Below are 18,949 nucleotides of genomic sequence, written 5' to 3' on the forward strand. Positions count from 1 at the left end.
CAAAGGTCTACCTGTTTTCCAACTGACTTTGCCTTAAAAATAATTAACTTGAAGCACTTTTCAAGCTGCTTGCCATTGCATCAGTTACTAGCTCCAGCCCTGCTTCCTCCTCTGAATTCTTTTCTTTTTGTTTTAAATTTTATTGATAGTTTTCTTTTTAAACTACTAGATTTATAAATTACTCCGACATCATGAGAGGTCTCTGGTAGCCAAGTAAAACTGCTAAATAGAGCTAAAATACATTGCCTTCCGCTGAAAGTACATACAGTATTTCACATCTGAAGGAACCTCTACTTCTCCATTTTTTTTTAGTTAACAGAATTCTATTTTTCTTCCCTATTGCCCCTATCCCATTAAAAAAAAACAGGAAAAGAAAAACAAATTTCTTGCAACAAATATGCATTGTCAAGCAAAAAAAAATTCCCTCATGCAACTACACACAAAGAGACACACACATAATATACACATGTGTGTCTAGTCACATATATTCACTTTTTATATGTGTGTATGTATACATGCATGTACTCATATTGAACCTCCAATCCAACATCTCCCTTTCATGGGTAGCATGTTTCATCATTATTGCTCTGGATGCATGGATGGTTAGTGTATAGATCATAGTTTTTACAGCTTTCAAAGTTGTTTGCTTTTATAGTGATGTTCTTGTATTAATTGTTCTAATTCTCCTCATTTCATTTTTCATCAGTTTATTAAAGTCTTCAAAATTGTTCATTTTTTAAAGTAATATTGATGTTATAAATAGAAATTCTACTGGTTCTGCTAACTTCACTCTGTTTCAGTTAGGACAGATTTTTGCATGTCTTTGTGGAGTTTTCCCCCATGTTTTTATTTCCTCATTTCTTACAACCCAATAATATTCCATCACATTCACATACCATAGTCTATTCAGCCTTTCTGCAGTGGGTGGGCACTTTGCTCAGGTGTGTCTCAGTCCTTTGCAGATGGCTCCAAACCCCCATCACTGATGTTCCAAGTTTAAAGGATGGTTCCTTTTAGGGTAGTTCCATTTAGCCACCAACAGATTAGCTTTACACAGAAATATTTACATTACATATAATACACATTATAATTGCAGATATACAAACATGTTTCCCAACCCATAATCCGCTTCCCCCAAGTTTGTACCACCTCACACTCTAGGGTGGGTAAAGAAATGAGTTTATAGCTTTGTTTGATTCCTATAGAGCACAGTCCCAGTTCCAAGACCAAAATCCCACTAGGGCTTGATTCCCAGGGTCCCTGACTTCTCAGGGCTTCCCTGTGTGCTAGCTGGCTACACTATCCTTCCTGCAAAATCATGATTTGAATTCTGAATCACATGGGAATCACTGCTAATACCGTACCTAAAACTGAGAAGGACAAATAACACAGAACAGAAACAACCACCCCCAGGCTCATTACCTAGTGCTAAGGTCAAAAAGAGCAGAGGAGAGAAATCCTTCCCTGCTCCCCAGTTCAGTTCCTAGCATTAGTGCTCAACGATCTGTGGACATTATCCTGCCAGTCAGAAAGAGAGCAGCCAACTCAATTTCACAGTTCTAAAGATGTGGGTAGCCTATCAAAGAAGGCTCCTCTAACCCATGTGGTGGAGGACACAGAGGCTTCCATGTTAGGCAATCTGGATATGCTCCACAGGCCACTCGGTGCTGACATGTTAGGAAGACTGGGCATGCCCAGACAAGTTTGGATTATATCAGATTGTAACCTATACCTTCATACCAGCTGGTCTTCTAAACCAATTGGAGCCCCTTGAGAGTTATCCCCTGCACAACCTAGCATTTAGCCTTGAAGACCCCCTTGGTTGGTGAACATTTCCTGGGATAAGATAAGTACCTGGTGTTCCCTGTACACTAAAGACCACGTTCCCACTCTCCAAGACCAGCAGTGTCTCTAAGGAGAGACAGATGGGTCACCTTGCCTCTTCCTGGTTCTTGTTTGATGAGCATTTGTTCAGAGACTAAAGGGGCTGTTCAATTTTCTTATGCTTTCTACAAAATACTTCTTTTCTCTGGCTTTCTGAGATCTTTCTTCCCCTTCTCCCTTGTGACATTTCAGCTGCAAATCATAGTAAATCAGTCAAACAGACATACTTAGGGGAATTTGCTGACAAGAAACAGACAAAAGAAAATCTGATTTCTTCCTCCAAGCTAATTCGGGACCACTCTTCTCCCTTTCAGAGGTCATCCTATGTCTTCTAAGGCTTATAGAATCTTACATTTATGGTGGGAAGGGCCCTCAGAAGTCTTTTAGAGGGAATTGAAGCAGAGACAGATTAAGTGATTTGCCCAAATCACAAAAATTGTAATATCAGAGTCAGAATTTGAACCTAGATTCTCTGATTCCAGCAAAGAGAAGATATTCTCATATAATGTCAAGAGAACTGAAATTGTTGTCAGAGGATCTAGGTTCAGATTTTAACCCCACTGCCTACTGCTCTCTCTTTGATCTTAAAGAAGTCAATTCATATACAATCAACAAGAAATTAAGTGTTTACTATGTGCCAGGCATTGTCATGGTCCCTGGGGAATCAAAGACAAAAATAAAACAATCCCCATTCTCAAAGAGCTGACATTGTATCGGTAGACAATGATGTACATGAATAAGGAATAATGCAATATATAAAAAGTTCTTAGGAGAGCGGAAAGATGGGGAGTCAGGGTCCCTTCCCCACCACCATCGCTAAGGGACAATAGCAGGTGACTCAAGAGAGAGTTTTGACAGCTTCTTCATCTATGAGAATGTAGCACTTATATTCCATAACCTCCTTCAGTTCTAAAGCCCATGATCCAGTAAGAATCATTATTCAAGTGAGCTACTCCATGGTCCATTTTGTAGAGTCATGGGTTCCACACTTTGACCCCTTTCCATCAAGCTAAGGATTCTGAAAGTAAATTGGAAGTTTCTAGTCAGGAAACCAGAGACTTCACCATAAAACCTAAAGCATCAGAACAGAAATACTGCCCCTTGCCAGAGCCCCACTCCTTGTCTTTGGTCACACTCTTCTTAAGGGGTGATCTTGAGCGTGTTTGGGTTGACAACTTCACAGTTGACTCAGACATTTTTTTTGTCCCTCTCTTTATGCCTATGCTTGAATCATTCTGTGGCCAGAGAGATTCATGCTGGGAGAACAGTCATTCCGTGTTGTCTCTATTTGTTGTTCTAATCTTAAAAATGACATCTTGGTGGCCAAATCCAACACCTAATGATGTTACCCATGCTGCTCTCTTGGATTCCTACCTGGAGCTGGAAGAATATTAATCCATTTTTTTTAAAGAACTTATACTTGGTCATTTGGAAAGCTTACCCTAGGTGCTAACTGCTTTTTGCCTCATTTCCTGCTAGCAGGAAGGGAGGAAGAAGCCAGGACAAGACTGAGAGCAAGACAATTGAACTGGAGAATCCTGTTAAATAGAACCTCACTCTCAAATGTGTAGACTAGGGCTAACCTGCCCGTTCTTCCTCCCTCCACCCTCCAGTGTTGGAGAAGGGCCTACTTTTCAAGTAACTGTCATCTCTCCATTGTACTGGTTCCCCTCCCCCTTCCCCACTGCAATTAATGCCTTTCCACATCAGAGATATAAGCTTTTTCTTAGATTAAACAGATTTTTTTTAAATGGGTTGACATTACCAAGGCATAAAGAATACTGGATTTCTAGTCAAAAGACCTGCGTTTGACTCCTGGCTCCACCAATCATTACCAATAGAAAGTTGGACAAGTCCTTTCACCTCACCATTCCTCAGTTTCATTGGTAAAAAAAGGGAGAAGCCCCTTTGTTTCATTGCCTTCCAGATATCTTTTGTGATATGCATGCTCCTGATCCTTCTCCATTGGCTTTTGGGTAACTCATCATGTATTTGACAAGTCTGTGATGATAAAGTATTTCTGAGTTCCTAGAGCTATGGCTCTGTATGAGATTCTGCCCCATAAATCTGAAGGGGTTAAGAGCCCTTGGCATATTGATGCCTCCATCAGTGATACCCTTCCTGAAACATGGAAAACTGGCAGTGAGCTCAGCATTAGACTGCATCTGACCAAATGTCTCATTATCACTTACTCGTTCCCCACATACCCCTATCAATTTTGCCATGTAAGTGGATCCAAGAAAAAACACAAGCCACAAAGCTGGGCCAACACAGATGCTCCCACATGCCACAAATATTGCTCATGGAAGGGGACCAAGGTCCGAGAGCTGCCCATCCCTCTCCTAAATTAGTTGGTCACACATACACACATTTCATTGGTCCTTACCAAAGTTCTATCATATTATCGCACTCTCTCAAAATGACATATAGTCCAGTTTCCATGTACCACTAAATGACTATTCCTCTGTTTCCTTCCTGCTTGTTGACATCTTTAAAGGCTCTAACAGAAACATCCAAAGAGTCAGCTATTCCTCATTTCATCTGTACCTGAAGTGGGAGCATACCAACCCAGCTGTCTGTATACAGTGTCTCCTGTGTTTGCTTTTGCATCTCATCCCTGCAGCACTCTTTGCTTTTGACTCCATGAGATCAAGTCTTTTGATTTCCAAGGGCTTCCTTGCTGACTTGAAGAATGGATGTCAAACAAGGCCATTTTGGGGAAAGAGGGATGAAACTCATTCCACTTCCACTTGAAGGCAGACCTGAAAGCAAAGAGGCAAAGTGACAGAGAGATCGATTTAGTCTTGATTTAAGTAAAACCTTTCTAAGAATTAGTGGTAGCCAAAAATAGAATAGATTGTCTCAGGAGGGAGGAGGACCCCTCCCCCATTAAGGTTTTCAAGTAAAGAGTGAGTGACCACTTGACCACCTGTGTATTACAGTGTGGAGTCTTTTTCAGGCATGTGACAGACCAAATGAATGAAAAGGGATCCCTTCCAACTCTAAAATCCTTTGATTCTCTTCTACATAGATCCTATGATAATAATTGATAGCATACGTGTGTGTGTGGTTATAAAGTTTACAGAGCACTTTTACAAATATCCCTTTTTATTCTCAAACCAACACTTAAAGTTAGATGTTATTATTATATCTTCTTTACAGATGAAGGAATTAAAACAAATAGAGGTTAAATGACTTGCCCAAGGTCATATGGTTAGTGTCAGAGGCCAAATTTCAACTCAAATCTTCCTGACTCCAAAGCACTGTGCCCCCCAGCTACTTTTGATTCAGTTAATTCAATTTAATACAAGAGGCTGAACTTAAATAAATTCACCTTAATAGGGAGGGGGAGCTGATAATATTTCTCTCTACCCAGCCTTGAAGCATTATAAATTGGGTTGGTAAGGACTTATATGACACCTTACAAATGTAGTGTTGGAATCAGTGGGTCATGTTCCTTGGGCTCGCCCCACCAGAGGTGATGTTTTGGCTCACTTACTAACTCCATTAATAAATCACTGTGACTGAAACAGCTCCTGCTTTCCATGCCCAACTGGATAATGAAGAATCAACAAGCGAGTTTGAGACTCGATTTCACAACTGAGACCCACAGCATCTGTCACTTTTGATAAATGAAGCTACTTCCCTTCTGTCCCTTCTCTGAGCCAACCCCAAATGCACTTGGGCTATCTCTGGCTGCAGCAGTTGTAGGGGACAGGGCGTCCCAGGTGCATAATTCCATTTGTCATAGGTTTGTTAAAAGGTTACTTCCTGCTACCTTCCTATCAGAATTTTTATGTGATTTTTATTCTGGGAAAACAACTCTGGGAATTGATATTGATCATCACCACAAAAAAGGTACTGTGGACAGAGTGGAGTCAGACAGACCTGCTTTCAGTCAACAAGCATTTACTAAGTTACCTGCTACTAACCAGGAACTGTAACTAAATGCTGGAGATACAAAGAAAGAACAAAATATCCTCTTCCCTCAGGAAGCTCACATTCTAATGCAGGAGACAATGTGCAAAGATAGAAGGATATATGAAGGCCAGATGAAAGGTAAGCCCAGAAGAAAAGCACAAGCATTAAGGGACTAGGAAAGGAGGCTTCTTACAGGTGGAAGGATTTTAGCTGAGACTTGAAGGAAGCCATGGAAGCCTGGAGGCAGAGATAAAGAGAGAAAGCACTTTAGGCATGGAGGAAATCAATGAAAATGAACAGTCTCAAAATGGGGGATTGTTTTTAAAGAAACAGGAAGAAAATAAGTGTCACTGTATCATTGAGTATATGGAAAAAAGTAATATGTGAGGAAATTGGAAAGGTAAGAAAAATCTAGGCTATAAGGGACTTTAAAAGCCAAACAGATTTTTTTTTTTGATCCTTGAAGTAATAGAGAGCCATTGGGCATTATTGAGGAGGGTAACTTGGACAAACCAATATTTTAGGAAGATCACTTTGATAGCTGAGGGATCGTAGATTGGAATGGGGAAAGACTTGCGGCAAGGAGAAGAACCAAAAGGTTATTGTAACAGTCCAGGTGTGAAGGGATAAGGGCTTGTGCCAGGGGGATAATAGTGTCAGAGTAGAGAAGGAGGATGTATTTGAGTGATTTTAAAAGATAGAATTGACAGGACTTGTCAACAGACAAGTGGAAGGGGGAGGTTATTAGAGGTCTAATTAATCAATAAACATTTATTAAGAGTCTACAAGGTGCCAGGTATTGTACTAAGCACCAGGAATTCAAAAACCTCCCTTCAAGGAGCTTACAATCTAATGGGAGAGACATGAAAACAAATATATATGAAGTAAGTTATATACAGAGTAATTAGGAAATAATTAAGAGAGGAAAGGCACTGAAATTAAGAGAGGTTGGGGCAGGCTTCCTGCAAGGATTTTAGGAAGTCAGTAGGCAGAGCAGAGGAGGGAGGGAGTGCCAGGAATGGGAAACAGCCAGAGAAAATGCCCAGAACTGAATGGCTCATATCCTACCTCAATCCCTTACCACTTGTGGAACCCTGGGCTAGTCACTGGAAAATCATAGGATCACAGATATAGAGTTGAAAGAGGTCTTAGAGACCATCTGGTTCAATCTTCTCATTTTCCAGGAGAAACCAGATGCTTGGGGAGATTAAGTGATTTTCCCAGTCACCCAAATAATAAATGTCAGAGATGAAAGTTGAATACAAGTCCTCTGACTCCATATTCACTGGTCTATCCTCTGTACCAAAAATTTTTCCAGGCCTCAGTTTCCCCATCTGTAAAATGAAGGGGTTGGACTCATTGATTTCCAAGGTCCTTTCCAGCTCTAAATCCCGATCCTATGATCACACATTCCATTAATTCCCATTGTTGAAGCCTAAAATGAAACATTCTGAGGCTGGATTATCCAATAAAGAGTTAGAGCTTCATAACATGGGCTCAGTCATGCGGAGAGAAATATGAATGGCCATTTTAGGTGGAAAAAAATTGGAGAGCTGAAGCATGTACATAGATTCTAATCTTGCCCAAGGATAATTCTGGCTCCTGCTGCAGACCAATAGCTTCAAATAGGCTGTATTCTCAGGAGAAGTTGGTAAATTAAAAAATCAAATTGTTTTAGGAGAAACACTGCTGAGAGGCTGCTATTGGAGTCCTTGCTTTACCATTTACAAGCTATGGTCCCTTGAGCAGTTTCCCTGCACACATTCCTCATGCACCCAGTGTGCTAGCCCCTTCTCTCATGTACTTAGAAGCTAAAGGAATGGATTCTGAAGCCAGAGGCCTTTGTTTATACCTTCCCGCAATGAGTCACAGCACACCTCAGAGAACTGAGCCAGAGAGAATCTAGGTGACCCATCTTAATACTCGACTGAGTCTAAATACAGATTTCTTTTGCCATCTCAATAATTTTGGGCTTTTGAATAACTTTCTGTTTTAGTGCCCTGCATAATAGAAAAAGGAATCAAAGAATTTCAGAATGTAAGGCAGAGGTGACAAACTTGAAACTGAATTAGATTAAAATATAATTGGAAAACATTTAACAAAATAAATAAAAATACAATAAAATGTTTATTGTTCAATCATGTCTGACTCTTCATGACCCTGTATGTGATTTTCTTGGCAAAGGTACTAGAGTGGTTTGGTATTTCCTTCTCCAGATCATTTTACAGATGAGGAAACTGAGGCAAATGGGGTAAAGTGACGTGCCCAGGGTCACACAGTGTCTGATGCTGGATTTGAATTCAGGTTTTCCTGACTCCAGGGCCAGTGCTTCCAAAGAAGGTGGAACCCACTACCTCCTAAGGGAGCCCATTCTATTTGAGGGAATCTCTAATTGTTAGGAAGGTTTTTCCTTATATCAAGACTAAATCTGCCTCACTGTAACTTTGATTTGACTTTTGAGTTCTACCTTCTGGGACCAGGTGGAAAATATTTCATCCTTTTTCTCTCTTCAAGTCTTACTTCACATCCAGCTATAGCCCAGCAGGGAAACCCTTAGAAATCAACATACATAGTCCAGTTGGTGTCCTATGAAAGGGGAAGACTACAAGGAATACAGTAACACAAGTGGCACCATATATAAGTGACCTGGGAACATTTTCTTGGGAAACTGTTATTTAGGTGTATCTTGGCTGGGAGCCTTGGTGGACCCTAGGATCATAAATCTAGAACTGCAAAGGACTTCAGAGAACCATCATAGTCCAAAGGTCTCCTTTTACTTAAAGAAATGGAAGCAATAAGGAGGTCAAGTGCCTTGCCCAAGATCACAAAGATCAGTCAGAGGTGAGATTAGAAACCAGGTGTTCTCATAGTTATTCCATATCTATTAGTGTCAATCACTGTGCAAAACCCTGGGGAGACCATGACAGAATCAAGACACTCCCTGAACTCAAGAAGCTGCTAATACTAACAACACGGACACCAATAAGTCAACAAATATGTGTGTGCATACACACACCTGTATGTATATACACACACACAGAGTAATTGGGGGTCTCACTAACTGCAGAGGATCAGGAAAGGCTTCTTGTAGAAGGTGCACTTGAGTTGAATCTTGAAGGAAATTAAAAATTCCAAGAAAAGAATTCAAGAAGAAATAGAATTCCATCCATGGGAGGAGGGGGAATAACCCATTTAAAGACACAAAGAGCTGAAATTTTATCTCCAGGAAATAGTAAGTAGGTTGGTTTGGCTGAAATGTAGAGTATGTGATGGGGAGTAACATATAATGAGCCTCAGGAGATTGGTTGGAAGCCGAATGTGAAGGCCTTCAAATTTAGAAGGAACAGAGGCCCACTGAAGCTTGTGGAGCAGAGAAATGATAGGGTCAGACCTACCATGTATTACAGATTTGATTTTTTATCAATAGTGATGGTGCAGAGAATTGTCAAGCCTAGGTCATTCATTTACAGGGAAAACCAAGAGGGTTTTGTATTAGCTATGAGCTTTGTAGGGGTGTAGGCATTCTATAAAGGAGGGTACCTAGGGCACCATCTCATCATTTGCCTTCTGCATAAGGCTCCTTCATCAGTTACCTTCCCTAAGCCTTTTAGGCTTGTTTTTATGTGTTTATGTGTTGTCTTCCTCATTAGATTGTGAATTTCTTGAGGGCAGGGACAGTCTTTTTCCATTCTTTGTATCCCTAGTGCTAAGTACTATGACTGGCACATAATAGACCTTTAATAAGTATTTAGCACCTCTCGATGCATAGAGTACTGGGCCTGGAATCAGGAAGACCTGAGTTTAAGTCTGGACTTAGACACTTACTGGCTATATGACATTTGGCAAGCCACTTCACACAATTTGCCTCAGTTTCCTTTAAAATGAGCTGGAAAAGGAAATGGCAAACCACTCCATTACCTTTGCCAAGAAAACCCCAAATGGGGTCATGAAGTTAGATGAAAACCAACTGAACAACAGCAATAAATGTTTATTGACTGACAATCAACATACTTCCTTATAGCAAAAGTCAATATGCACAAATTAGAATTTGTAGAATTTTAAACTCATGAACCTGAATTTTCAAAGGCAAAGGTAGCATTAGATGCCAACAATGTCTTTTTTGCATTTAGGGTTGACCAAATCGCAGGTATTTAATAAGTGTTGAATAAATGAAGCAGTGATTGGTTAGATAAATGGGTGAATGACTTCTGAACTAAATCAATAATAAAGAATAGGTAGCTGTGTCTCCTCTTAAAGTCAGTATTAGAAATGTGTCAGAATCAATGGATTTGTTTCCAGATGAGCTGAAGGGAGGAGGTATTCTCAATTGCTTCACTATTACTACTCATTCTCAATTCTAGCTTCTATAAAACCATGAGTGCTGCCAATGACCATGCTTTAGTCCCATGGACCAGCTTAGGTCTTGATGGAGTCTCTAAGCAGCAAAAACAGCTGCTTCCCTGGAAGTCTGCACACCAGATGAAGGATCATGCTGGTGCCAAAGATAGAAAATCCAGATCCCTTTCACCTGTACTCAGCCTCTGCCTGGACTCCCTTAAGGAGAAGGAAATAGCTCACTACAGAGCTTATTAATTCGTCCCCCTCTCTGCTGTACCCAGAGACTTACTGGGGGGGGGGGTGTGGAAAGGATCTCGAGGAGTCCTTTCCCCAAAGAGTTTGTATTCTGCCCTGCTGGGGCATAGATTCCTATTTATTAGACAGTTGCCTCTGGTTTCTGCAGATGAAAACTCACTTTATTATTCACTATCATGAAGTGGAAAAAGTAGAGGGATGGTAGTGAGTCTGTCAGTCAAGCAAAACATTTATTAAGCATGTCCTATGCCAGGCACTGTCCTAGGTACTAGAGACACAAAGACCAACTTGAAAGGGTCTCTGCTCTTAAGAAGCATATGTTTAGTCAGGAGATGAATGTGTGTGTGTGTGTGTGTGTGTGTGAAAACATGTGGAGTTCAGTAGTGGAATTTCCAAGCTTTGCAACCAAACAATTGCTCTAAAGTGGAGTAAGAGTAGAAAGGTGTATGTACAGGGAGCCAGACAAGTGAAAAGAGGGGTTGAAGGCCTTATTTGAGGCTCTGGGGTCTCTATTTCTAAAACTGGACAAGGGCAAAGAGTTTTTAATATGTCAAAGAAATGATAAAGCAAACAGCCATTTGTATGATACTTAAATGTTTGCAAAGTGATTTCTTAATGATAATCACATAAGGTAAAGTGTGGGGGAAAAGTCTATATTCTTAGTTTAACTTAATCTTCCTCAATAGCCTGTACCTTAGCCTGAGTGAAGGGGAGACAGGGGAGAGAGGCAGGCCTTAGAGGCCACCAAGACCACCCTTATAATTTTCCAGATGAGGAAATTGGAGCTCAGAGAGGTTGAGTGACTTGACTGATGTCACAAGAAATAATAAGTATTGTGGTAGGATTCAAACCAAGGTCTTCCTGGTTATATTTCAGCTCTATCTCTTGTCACAGGCTGCATCACCAGGTGTCTCTGTACCTATTCAGAGACAGATGAATAGGAAGACAGTAGAGAAGTACCATCTGCCTTCACCATGCTATAGACGGGGGAAATCAGGGGGAGGGAAGGGTTGGCAAGACATTTCTTCCCAAAGCTCATCTCCCTACCTTCCTCTGGCTCTTAATATAATATAATTTATTTAATCTGGATAGGATGGGAGTGTTAGGGAATTTCATCAGCATAGTCAGCTACAGAAAATATGAATTGCAATTGCAAAGAAATAACTACCAAGAGTCTCCATTTCTGGACTATAAAAAGTGACTTGGAGCACTCTTAAAATTGCAGGGTTGGGTGAGCTGTCACAGGATGCTCAAATTTAGAGCTGGTCCTGTACCTTAGAGACTCATTTTCCAGATAGGAAACTGAGGCCTGCAGAGGTAATAGGACTTGCCTAAGGTCACACAGAGAGTTATAGGCAGAGATAGGACAAAAACCTAGTCTCTCTGGCTCCAATTCCAAACCCACATATCCCACGTCTTCATTTGCAAGGATGCATTTTAGTAGGCTCTTTGCTTTTGTTTCTGTTTTACTGCTGAGTCTTGGCTTGTGCCAGCTCCCAATCATATCTGGTGGCAGTGCAGTAAAAGGGGATAGAATCTGAGAATCCCCAAACCACTAGTGCCTGAAGCTCTAACTAGTCTAGTCAGAGAGAAAGCAGACAACCGCTGTTCCATCCAGGAGGCTGTACTGAATGCATTGATTAAATTTAAAAATGTTTTGCATGTACTCTGCATGCCATATTTTATTAGAAGCTTAAGTGTGCATAATTAGAAAACAAATTATTTTCCTTTTTTCAAGCTCATTTCTCATTTCTAAATTTCCCACTTTGGGAGGTTTGCTTTAATTTGCTATAGTGTTTTGGAGTTGTTGACATTATGTTAACTTATAGGAATTTCATAAGATGTGACCATTTCACACAAGTAACTCTTAGGAGTCAAGATCTGGGTTGAGTTTAAATCCAACCTCAGACACTTGACACTTAACTAGTTTTGTAGCCTTGGGCAAGTCACTTAACCCTATTGCCTCACCAAAATAAAAAAAAGATCTAGGTTGAAGTCCCATCTTTGGAAAAGTCTCTTAGTTTCTTGATGTTCTGAGCAACTAAGATTAGAAATTGTAGAACAGTTGATAAAGGGAGTTGATTCACCAGGAATTTCCTACATTAATGAAATCATAGGTTTTCCCAAAAGAGAAATAATAATAAATTGCTACTTAGAGGTGTGTGCATTTTTTTTCTTTTCAAATAGATCTTATTCTAGGTTCACAGCTTATATTAGAAGTTAGCTAATATTCTACTCAAATACTGTAGGGATTAAGTTTTGTTTACAAGAGCAGATGGCATTTGGGGCTAGCCAAATATCAGCTACTTAATAGTTGTTTGTCCAATGAATGAGCAAATGAATGGATGAATGGACGGATGAACAGTGGACTCGTGAATGAAGAACTGAATCTTGAGTTGAATCAATAGTAAATAATAATAACAATAACAATAATGTCGCAGTCTCTTTTTTTTATTCTGAATTTAACAAACACCAAATAAAAGGAGCATAGAACAGAGAAAAGGGACTGTGCACAAAACTGTAATTATCTTTTCTGTAGAGCTTCTTTATTTTTTGAATATAGCAACTTTGAAAACTGTCCTGCCTATGTATGATTCTTTCTGGGCTTTTCTTGCACCTTTTCCCATGTATTTTTAAATGCTGAAATAACTCCCCTTTCTTTCTTTTCTTTTTCCTTTTTTTTGTTTTATCCAGCCTACCCCTACTTCTCCCTTGCCCCACGTTCCCCAGGGAGTCATATTTAAAGTCTCTGCTCAAAATATGGAGCCCTTGAGTTAGAAGGGAGTTAATCCAATACAATCCCTTCATTGTACAGATGAGAAAATGTAAGCCTAGACAAGAGGGAATATATATTGCCTAGGTTTCATAGGATTATAGTTCCATATCTTGAAGGGGCATGAAATATCATGTAGTCAAATCCCTCCATTATACATGTGAAGGATCAGAGAGGGCAAGGTCACATACCTGGAATTCTGTCATTGTTGTTTGGGGACCTAAGATTTTATCTGAACAGCTCTCCTCCACAATCTAGGGATTTTGTGATGAAACTTCTCTTTTGCTTCACCAACATCATTTAGACAATGATTTGCATTACACGTATCCCTTCTACATCATGGGGTGAAGGGCGCAGTGCCACCCTCCTCCTCACCAAATCTGGAAAATCTGCATAAAATTTCAGTGTGAATTTTGTCTTATTCTTTTATGGGGTGTTTACAGTACCTTATTGTAAAATTTGGGTTGAGTATTTGGTCATAGGCTACATATAGGTCAATGTTAAGTAAAAATACTTTTTCTGTGTTGTCTGCTGGCCTTTGCTTGTCATCTGTGGCTTCCCCCAAATTCCCGTTTAATTTCTTCTGCCGACCAGCAATATATCACAACTACAATGGGGAAAGTTGGAATGTGGAAGGAATAATTGTATCTCCAAAGGAAGATTCACCTCTGACAACTGCTTTGTGTTCTCAGGGTTTGTTCTTTGGGGTCTGTAAACTGCAGGGGTGGGGCTGACAGTATCACTGCACTCCTGCTGTCCAGATGGTCCTAGCACTAGAAGTTGAAGTTGATTGGTGCAGTGGAAAGAGCCCTGAACTAAAACCAAGAAAACTTGAGTTCAAATCCAGCCTCAAACACAGCGGGCACATTACTTAACCTGTTAGTGTCTTCATTCCTTTATCTGTAAAGTGAAGATAATAATAATAGCACCTGCCTCCCAGGCTTGTTATGAGGATGAAATGAGATAATTGTAAAGCCATTTACAAACACTCAAATGCTATATAAGTTCCAATTTTTGTTATTATTGGGTAAAGTGTCATCACTGCCTATAGTTACAACAGTACAGTATAAGAGTGAACTGATTTCTGAATATGGAATCAGGAGACTTCAGTTCAAGTCCTAGCTCAGACATATACCATGTGACCTTGGGTAAGTCATTTGCCTTCTGGGAACATCTGTTTCCTCACTTGTAAAACAAAAAGTCTGTACTAGATTTCACTTCCGACTTTAAATCCTGTGATATACAGTGATCGATAAAGTAGGGATGAATAATAAGCTTTTGACCACAGATAATTGTGAGAAACCCATGAACTTTCAAGTGCCATGTGAGTTAATATGGCACTCCATCCCCAGAACTCTCCCACTTTTTTTGTCTTTCTCTTATTTTTTAATACATTCTTCTTCATGTTGTAGTTATTCATATAGATAGTGAGATAAAACATTCAAAGGCTTACTGTCTGCCAAGTTCTGTGCTAAGCTTTGTGATTACAAACACAAGCAAACTGGATGGTCCCTACCCTCAAAGGGTTTATATTCTAATAGAAAAATACAAAACAGAAGGAGAAGCTACAAAGGGGGAAGGAGAGGGTTTTGTATAATTGGCATGTCTTTCATACTGGACCATAAGATCCTTGAAGACAGGGAAGAAGGGGAGTAAGGAGGGAGGGAAGAAAGAAAAGGTGAGGAGGAAAGGAGGAGTGGAGGGAAGGAGGGAAAGAGGGATAGATGGAGGGAAGGAAGGATGGAAGGAAAGAGGGAGTAAAGGAGGGAAATAATCAGGCCAGAAATTCCAAGCTGCTCTTTCAAAGTACCTCCTTCCTACAATAAGACAATGAATATGATAGAAGTGGCCACATTCCATTCCAGAAGTGATCCATTTTCCTTCACAGTGAGATAATTTAATAAAGAAATACTATCAGAAAGTTGCCAAGTAATTGTTTCTACAAGTTTGGTTAGATGCTTGATTTCTTCAGAATAGACAACTTTGTCATATTGGAAGTGAAAAGCCAAGAAAGGAGAACATATTTATAGAGATGACTTTGATTACTCCCAAGTATCGTCTGCTCTGGGTTTACATGGACAAAGTTCAATCACAGAAATTCCTTATATAACCATACTGCTGGACTCATGCTTTCACCCTGCTCATTCCCTCAGAATACCAGATTTTGACTCCTTGCAACAAAAAAAAGAAAAGAGTCTTTCAGTTTCTATACAGGAACTCAGGCTAACAAGATATCAAATACAGGACAGGGTTTATTTCACCTGACAAAAAATTCAAAGGATTCATGCCCAAGTTCACAAACAATGAAGAAAAACCCTCCTTCCCTCCACTGAGAGTCCCATCTCCCCAGAGACCATACATTCCCATAATTTATGGTAGTACCCTGAGTAAATCCTCCCTCCCACAAAGGGCAAGGAGAGAAGGACTTGTGTTTCTAATGAATTAAACAATTCACCCTTCTAATTGGACTGATCTCTCTAGGGAACTATGTCCTTAGGGACCGCTAGGCATTTCGGTATTCCTCTATATGTGGGGAAAGAATTCAAGGCTCTTAGAGTTACAGGCCACCCCTGGCCCCCACCATCCCCATGAGTGAGCTCATTCTGGCAACTAAGTGTGGCCCTTGCATGGAAACCTCAGCTGTGAAATGATACCATAGCATTCTGCTTGACTCTCTGTCTTTACATATAATTTGCTCTTCTGTAGATTTTTTTGTTCATTTCAGCAAAGAACCAAAATTGCTTATTCCTGTTTCTTCTGAGATTGTGCTTTTTAAATATTAGACATTAACAAAGACATCATTTAAACAAACCTTCAAATTTAAGAGAGAAAGGGAGGGGGGCGGCCAGGTACACAGCGAGTAAGAGCACTGGCTCCACTGTCGGGATGACCTGGAGATCAAATCTGGGCTCAGACACTTAGCACCCACCCAGAAACACCTGGCCATGTAACCTTGAGCAAGTTACTTAACCCCGATTGCTTTTAAAAAAAGAGAGAGATAGAAAGGGAGAAAACAGAATGTTATCCCAGAACATTATTAATTCCAATTCCTTCCCCTAGTTCTTTAACTGCTGATGGTACTGATGCTCTTCACAGCAGCCCTTTCATGTCTGGAGTCATCCAGCTAGATATACCTTGAAAGAGAGCCCATTTCTAGTTGAGGCAGCTGCAGGGATGTGTTAGAACCAGCTCAGAGGGACTCCATAATGATTGTTGAATTTTCAGTGTGAGCATTGACAACTTAGAAATGGACAAGTGCTATAAATCAGAGCTTGATTTATTGTGTTATTGGTTTTCTATACTTAGGAAAAAAGCAATAGAGAAAGTTGTAATAATGCAAATTAAACTTAAAAGCGTGCTGCGTATTTGTTTTTTGGAAAGCTGGTTGTTATATATTTACTAGAAGCTCTCATTATTAGAAAGGTTTTCCTTCTGTTGAACAGAAATCTGCCTTTCTGCAACTTTGGCCACTTGCTCTAAGTCTCTGTCCTGTGTTGTCAAACAGAACAAAATTAATCCCAAATGCCTCCACGTTTTAGTCCTTTCAGTACCTGAAGACAGCACATATGTCTTCTTTTTTCTACTGTAAACATAATCAGTTCCTTCAACTGAACTTCTTATGGCGTGATCTCCATCCAGAGAGGACTCTTAATTACCCAACTCTGGCTTAAGTGGGTTTTTATTTTGGTAATAAACTCACATTTAGAAAATCCAAGGATTAGATTCCTGAACCTGTTTGCACATGGCCTTTTAATCCAGTCAACTAAGTGGAAGGCTAACCACCATTAAACTAATCCTCTTGCCTCTGGTGTGGTCAGTCCAGAGAGCATGTAGTTTGGTTTGCAGAATGTGAAGTCTTCATCTTTTATTCTGTGTATTTTCCCCAGCCTTTGAGAAAGTTCAAGTGGGTGATACAATCCTATTTCTTGACTTTTGCAGTTGTCTCCTTTTTAAAGTGGTATAATTGATTTTTTGGTATTTGAAAATTGAACTTGTAGTTCAGAAATGCTTGAGAAATACCAAATAGGTAATAAATGAAGCCACCCTCCATTCCCTCACTCCCTCCTCTTCCCTTCCCTCACCTCTCCTTTCCCATCAGTATGTGAATGTTTTGGTTTTGGAGAGAGTAAATGAATGTTGGCATTTTTCTTTTTTTTCCCCACTCTATTTTAGTATTTTATTTTTTCCAATTCCATGTAAAAAACTATTTTTAACCTTTGTTTTTTTTATAATTTTGAGTTCCAAATTCTCTCCCAACCTCCTTCTCCTCCCCCCTCATTGAGAAGGCAAGCAATTTGATAAAGGTTATACATGTGCAGTCATGCACGACATATTTCCATATTAGTCATGTAGTGAAAGAAAACAGACAATAAAACCAAGGAAAAAAGTAAAAAAAAAAAAACAGTATGCTTCGATCTGCATTCCAATTCCATTAGTTCTTTCCCTGGAGATGGATAGCAGTTTTCATCATGGGTCCTTCAGAATTGTCCTGGATCATTGTATTGATCAGAATAGCTCAGTCATTCACTGTTGATCATCATAATGTGTGCATTTTTCAAGAGAAAGTGTCAACAGCATTCTTAGTGTCTCTATGTTCTGTTTCCTTGCAGGTCTGAAGGAGAAGGCTCACGGAGTGTCAGGTACGTGTTTAATTAGTTCCTCTGCTTGTGTCACTGTGGTCCCCTGGAGTTTGTTGTTTTAATGAAGCCATGTGCTTTGATTTCTGTCTGACTAGTGGTCTTATTAGGTCAGAACCATTGAAGCAAAGAACTCGGTGCTTTGCATTTAAATGGATTTGTTTAGAAGTGCAGCCCAAAATGAAATATACTCTTTCCTAGCCCTCTAAAACCATGGCTCCTTTTTCTTCTCCTGAGCAACTCCAACAAGGAGCTTCACTCAGAAGGAACAAAATAAAGACCATGGGCCCATTTTTAAAAATTGCTTTTGGTCCACGTCCCTCATTTGAGCCCTACCCCCAATTACATTTGATTAAATTAAGCAAAGTAAGGGACTCCATTTCAAGGCCTGCCTTGATTTCAAATGGCATCATGAGCTTGATTCCTAGAGTGACAAAATATATGTAGGGCCGATGTGAAAGTATTCCCCGCAATGTTAATAGGCATTCTACTGTGCTATCTATGGCTTTCTTACCCTTTACCGAAAACATCCCCAGTCATCCACAGCTGCCTTGTTGGGTCAGGGCACAAAGGACCTGAAGTGCTGCTTATCTGTGGACACTAGCTTTACAAAGAGGACTGAGGCTGACAAAAACAGAGATTGCTCTTTCAGAAAAACAAAAAACCAGAACTGCAATGGTTTTTCACGGTTGGAATTTTGAAATGGCTGCCTGGTTTGAAGGAGAGGAAAGAAACCAAACAATGCTAGTGCAATATCCATTGCAGGGTGTCACCATTAATGGGGGCTTCTTGCCTTTTTCTTTAGCTAATGATGCTACTCTGTATAGGATGTAGATCTTACCTGCTAAAGAAGGTCTGGGAAGAGGGTCTGACCAAAACATTACATTTGTCTTTATTGTTTCTTTGAATCTTCTACAGTGGGCTAGAGTTGACGTTCTTTAAGCTTTGTGGGGTACTCAGCAGAAGGACATGTGTATATGTTGTCTCCATCTGTCTGTCTATCTGTATCTGTTTGTAAGTAGATAGGTAGACAGATGGATGGATGGATGAATAGATAGACAGACAGATAGATTAGATAGATAGATAGATAGATAGATAGATAGATAGATAGATAGATAGATAGATAGATAGATAGATAGAT

The 18,949-nt window shown here is 39.9% G+C and overlaps 1 protein-coding gene across 3 annotated transcripts in view; it reads left to right on the forward strand.

Moving 5' to 3' along the window:
• The window catches only part of IQSEC1 (IQ motif and Sec7 domain ArfGEF 1), a 785,306-nt gene that overhangs the window by 207,635 nt on the left and 558,722 nt on the right, over positions 1-18,949 (forward strand). For 2 of the 3 annotated variants that reach the window (XM_069083774.1, XM_069083777.1), the window contains exon 2: positions 17,782-17,811. The gene's annotated coding sequence lies outside the window, so the exon portion shown is untranslated. Of the gene's footprint in view, positions 1-17,781; positions 17,812-18,949 lie in introns of those variants that run through there. The other variant, XM_069083778.1, reaches the window with a different exon arrangement.

The sequence above is a fragment of the Petaurus breviceps genome, unplaced genomic scaffold (assembly GCF_028583685.1).
Source record: "Petaurus breviceps papuanus isolate PSGF00001 unplaced genomic scaffold, PetGlider_PUasm1.0 174, whole genome shotgun sequence".
NCBI lineage: Eukaryota > Metazoa > Chordata > Mammalia > Diprotodontia > Petauridae > Petaurus > Petaurus breviceps.